Genomic DNA, 5,765 nt, shown 5'->3' with positions numbered 1-5,765 from the left:
TAAGTAAAAATAGAAAAATTAAGAAAAAAAATATTAAAAATAAAAATTAAAAACAAACTAGATTAAAAAAAAATAGAAAAATTAACAAAAAAAAAAAATTAAAAACTACTAAAATTAAGATTAAAATGTTGATTATTTAAAAAACAAATATAAAAATATATACAAAAGACAAAAATAAAAAAACAAAAAATGTTAAAAAAAAATTATCTCACAAACCATAAAAGAAATTGGGAAAAAAAAAAACAAAATTAAAAAATATATATTTATATATAAAATTAAGTAAAAATAGAGAAATTAAAAAAAAAAAACACTAGAAAAAACTGGGAAAAAAATAAAAACAAACTAATTTAAAAAAAAAAATAGAAAATTAACGAAAAAAATTAAAAAACAGGTAAAATTAATATTAAAAAAAAAACAAAAATAAATTTAAATTATAAAAAAAAAACCAAAAAAATGTGTATTTTATATTAATAAAAAAAAATGTAATTATTTTTTTTGTTAAACATACATATTTTATTTACAAATAAAAAATTAAAAATTAAAATCTTTTTTTTTTTCAACAAGCTTTTTTTTATTAAAAAAAATTATGATTTTTTTTTAACAATTATTATTATTATTATTTAAAAATACAAATGATTAAAGTTACATTTTATACTTTTAAAAAAAATAAAAAAAAATTTAAACCTACATTTTATACTTTTTAAAAAAATAAAAAATTAAAATTAAAATTTACAATTTTTTTAACAAATTTTTATTATTAAAAAAAAAATTATTATAAAAAAAATTTATTATAAAATCACAAACCAATTTAAAACAAACTTATTTCTTTTTAATTTAAAATTAAAAAAATTATTATAAAAAAAAAAAAATTAAAAGTTTATATTTTTTTTGTGTTTTTTTTTTTTTTTAATTTAAAAAAAAAAAAACGGTGGCCATTTGCCCCCCGCCGCCCGTGGTGGCGCGGCGGAGTGGCCTGCCTGCAGGCCCTCCGCCCACCGCCGCGCCACCACGGGCGGCTGGGGGCGGATGGTCGATTCCGGGAATCGACCATCCGCCCCCGGCCGCCCGTGGTGGCGCGGCGGTGGGCGGAGTGGAAAAGGAGGTGGAGTACGAGTTGATCCCTGTAGATCTCATGGCGGGGCATCACAAGCAGTCTCCCTTTCTCTCGATCAACGTAAGCCATTTCAATTTCTTTTCAATCTTTCCATGCATTCTGGTTCCTTGTTTTATATGAATTTATTGATTCATGCACATACTGATATTCTATTCCTACGTGCTTTTACAATTTTTGTGTTTGTGCTTTTTCCAGCCTTTTGGGCAGGTACCTGCTCTGCAAGACGGAGACCTTACCTTATTCGGTAATGCCAATGTGTGACTGTGCATGTTGTTTATATGATTAGGAAATCCTTTTGCGGTTAATCAGTATCATAAATGCATATGTTTTATGTAATTAGGAAATGCTTTTGAGGCTAATCAGTATCATAAATGAAATCTCTTTAACGATTAATAGAGAGTGGTTTTAGTTACACAATTCTTTGGCATATATATTCATTTTAATTTTGTTTATTTTCTATTTTAATCTTCAATTTTAATTTAATATTATAATTAATTCATATATAATTTCTTATTCAACCATGATTATACTAGGGAACTAGGGAAATTTGAAGATTAGGAATTAAAAAATTATTTAAGTTTTTAATATTAAGTAATAAAAATACAACTTAAATGTTATATATATATATATATATATATATATATAATTTAATAGTAAAATTATAGTTTAAAGTTTTAAAAAATTAAAATTATAAATAAAAGCTTATTGATTAATTGCCTATATAATTATCACAAAATTTGTGAAATATGGTAGAACAAAGAGATGTTCAAATTTAATTTTTATCACCAGGATATTTTCCACTCTTAATCCTAAATTTTCCACTCTTGATCTTTTTTGTTTTTCTATACTCTATGGTTGGTTATTTAATCAACCAGTTTTTTAAAGCCTATGAGGCTGCTACAAAAATTTCAATTTATCATCAAATATCTTGCACAAGGTTTGTGAAATATTATAGAACAAAGAGATGGTCAAATTTTTTATTATCATCCGAGTTCCACTATTGACCCTTATTTTTCTACTCTGGCCCCTTTTGCTATTCTATACTCTATGGTTAGTTCCTTTTTGCTCTTCTATAGTTTATGGTTGGTTCTTTAATGGTTCAGTGTTTTTTTAAGCCCATGAAGCTACTACAAAAATTCTTGTTTATTAGGTATACTTCTCAACAAATATTTCTGATGTATAAACATGTATTTAGAGTTTTAGTCTATTGATATATTGAGCTCACACAAGTACTTCTTTTGATCTTTTTGGTTATGTAAATACGGAATCTAAGAAATGAATTTTCACTCATATCTATTAATGGAATTAAGATTTTTTCTAGACAAAAAAACAATTATATGATTAAATAATTATTTCAATTTAAAATAATATTAATTTAGAAATAATTTTTTTTTTTTTAAATAAAAGTGTTTTTTAACTATGATAAAATTATAATCTTTGAGTTTTTGAGTCATTTTAGGACTATTTAAATAGGTGGATACTTACATTCACTTAAAAGAATATAATTTCTTTTGATCCTAGTAAAAATTAGATAAAAATAACATATAAATGTCAATAAGATTTTGGTAATATAATTTATTTTGATCCTAAAAAAATTTGGGTAAAAATAACATATAAATCTGAATAAGATTTTAATATGTTTCTTTTTAACATTTTTTATCTTTTATTTTTGTCTTTTTTATATATATTTTTATTTTTGTTTTTTAGAGACAATTATTTCATGTGGATTGAAAATTTAATTAACGATGTACAAATATGTAGAATATCGAAAATAAAAAATATCGACCTTCTTCTTTAAATATGCAAATCAATAAAAACCTCACTACAAAAAATAAAAAAATAAAAAATAAAAACAAGAAAATATGAAGAAGAAGATCACTTCCAAAATTATTAAATTTACAAAATAATTATTTACATTTCATACATTAGAAAATTTAAAGTCAAAAAATAGGTCTTTTAAAAAAAGGGTGTGATGCAGAATAACCACTTTTTAAAATCAGCATGAAAATCACTACCATTCACTACCATTCTAAAACGTAATGTACATAAAAAAAATTAAAGTGCCAAAAACTATGCTCTAAACAAAACATGTGTGTTCTGCATCACCCCTTTTCAAAATCGGGTCACTTTTTTGCTATCTCTACAAAACGGGTAACAGTATCAGTTCCCGTTTCAAAGTTTACATTGTTCTCTATTTTGTTAAAATTAAATGACTAAAAAATTGGGACACATATTCCAAAGTTGGGGAAGGAGATTTCTTGAGTAGACCACAATAATATTAATGTCAAATTTCATGCTTTAATGAACTAGCTGCATAATAAATTCAACTAGAAAAGGAATCATTGGGAACCATACCAGCTCCATGGAAAAATCTGCAAGTGAAATATTGGAAATTAATTGGAAGTTTGGTTGCATCGGCACACTAACATGGGAAATTAATAGGTTATGCCCACATAACTAGAAATGGCATTGATATCCTTTAACCAGATAATTTAATGAAGATTACCTCTACACACAATAGAAGGGAAAGCACCTTTGCGCATGACAAAGAGGCCAAAACCTATACACACTAGGAAAGGGAAAACCTCATAACTAGAGGATAAGAAGATAATTATTTATGAGCTCAATGATGGGAGTAGTCAGTTTGTCTTCGGTTCTATTTTTCATTGTACTATTCTACTTGATTATTTTTTTGTTGTGTTACTTGGTTCATTCTTTTTTAATCTCTTCCTCTTAGACTTGGAAAATTCCATTCTAATAGAGAGAGTTCACTCTATGAAACTGTAGACAATGAACCCATTGTGTGTCACTTGCTGCCTAATATACAGAGTAGAGGCTTAGCCCGAGGCTGATGAAACCATTGTATGTGGCTTGATAAGCTCTGAAGAAGCCACAGGGAAATTTGTAGATTGATGAACCTATATGCTAAGAGGTGGAGGCACTTAGGTACTTCTGGTGCTAATGAACCACTAGGTGTTGCCTTGGGGCTGGAGCACTAGTGCTTTCCTTCATTGATGAACTCCTTGGAAGAGTGGTCTCCACACTCCCTATTGAGAAAGAAATGCATGTAGTTATTAGGGTCTTGATTCCTCTTTTCTTGATAATAACTTCATATGTGTGTTGGCTTGTTTACCTTTTTTATATTATGTTTTCTTTCATTAAGCAATTACCAAATCAAAGTCTATGAAGATCACAAAAACAAGAAACATACTATGTAGGCACTCAGATAGGGAAAAACCCCACTCTAGGGGAACCCCCAATAAAAATATTCTTAAATAATAGAATCAAGTGAAAGTGAGATAATTCATTACCTTTAGACCTAGACAAAGACCTCCTCCAATCACCAAATCAACCCTCCTTTCAAGTAGATAGATTTTTTCAAAGTCAACAAGAGTAAATTCCTTCAAATCTGCTTCAATCTGGAATTTTTCCCCTTTGCAACTCAGAATTTTGGACTTGCAATTACTGCAAAAGTTTGGCCCCTGTAACTTTCCCAGAAACCCTAGAAAAACTCGCACGTGTGAGAGATAGATGCCCCAAAAAAATCATTTTTTTCTTCTTTTGATTTTTCTTCATTCCTTGACTTCACTCTCCTGTTTCTTTCTCTTGTAATACAAATCAAACTTGTGGATGGTGGATTCCAAATAGTTCTAGCTCCTCTTCTATTTATACTTATTCCATAAGGTCAAATACCCCAACCTAGGTCAAATTCTTCAAACCATGGCTGACATGGTGAGGAGGTGAAAAGCGACTATTGTAACTCAAAAATAATTTTCTTTACATGATACAAAATCCCAAGAAGGGTCTCATAAATGTGACAATGACTCTTATGACTCAAGAAAAAACCTAGAAGCCTTCAATGGAGGCTATGACCTAGAACATAAATAAAAGAGAATCGTCAAACTAATTTTTATTTTACAATAAAATTATGATTTTCTTTCTTTTGAAAACTACATTACATCATGACTCAAATACAATTATGAATATTGACACTAGCCATATTTTTCAACACTCCCTCTTAACTAGGGAGGTATTTATAATAGTATATACATAGGTATAATGATGTGCTCAAAATGATATGTTCTATGAAGAGTCATAGAATATGTAATGATAAATATTAGATACTTACCTAGGGTATCTAAAATATTTGGACTAAGGTGTTATCCAAGCTTCTACCTCTATAGTCACCATCAGGCTTCAACTCTAACACTAACCCATAGGGATCTAGGTATCATATCCAAGTTTGTAGCTCCATAAGACCAATGATACCCTCCCTTTTCAGGATCTAGACATCATCACAAGTCATCTAGATGTCTTCCAAAGAATTATATATGCGCATAGTCAAAGATGTTTCAACATCTCCTATATACTAAATTTGTTATGTCTACAAGTCCAAGCATGTTTTTGAAATATTCAAACTTCTTATTTGGAAGATATTTTTTCAACACGACATCTACAAGTTCATTAGTCAGAATGTATTGTATTTTCACAACCCTGTCTTGTACCTAACTTTTAATATAGTGATACTTATTGTTAATATGCTTCTTCTTGGCATGGAACACAGGGTCTTCAAACACCTTGATGTTGCTTTGATTATCAAAATTTATAATTGTAGGATCTAATGGCCCTAAAAACAAATCTGATAGAATCT

The 5,765-nt window shown here is 28.2% G+C and overlaps 1 long non-coding RNA gene across 1 annotated transcript; it reads left to right on the top strand.

The window, feature by feature from the left end:
• Positions 1-1,093: 1,093 nt before the first annotated feature.
• On the top strand, positions 1,094-1,461 carry LOC149249057 (uncharacterized). Its single transcript, XR_016265807.1, has 2 exons — positions 1,094-1,174; positions 1,310-1,461. It is a non-coding gene; the product is annotated as an uncharacterized LOC149249057 (long non-coding RNA).
• The last annotated feature ends 4,304 nt before the right edge of the window (positions 1,462-5,765 follow it).

Source organism: Pinus tabuliformis, chromosome 7, assembly GCF_031772625.1.
Source record: "Pinus tabuliformis cultivar Carrire ecotype Pingquan chromosome 7, CPIR1, whole genome shotgun sequence".
Taxonomy (NCBI): Eukaryota; Viridiplantae; Streptophyta; class Pinopsida; order Pinales; family Pinaceae; genus Pinus; species Pinus tabuliformis.
The sequence above is the reverse complement of the archived record's forward strand: the minus strand, read 5'-3'. Positions and strand labels throughout refer to the sequence as shown.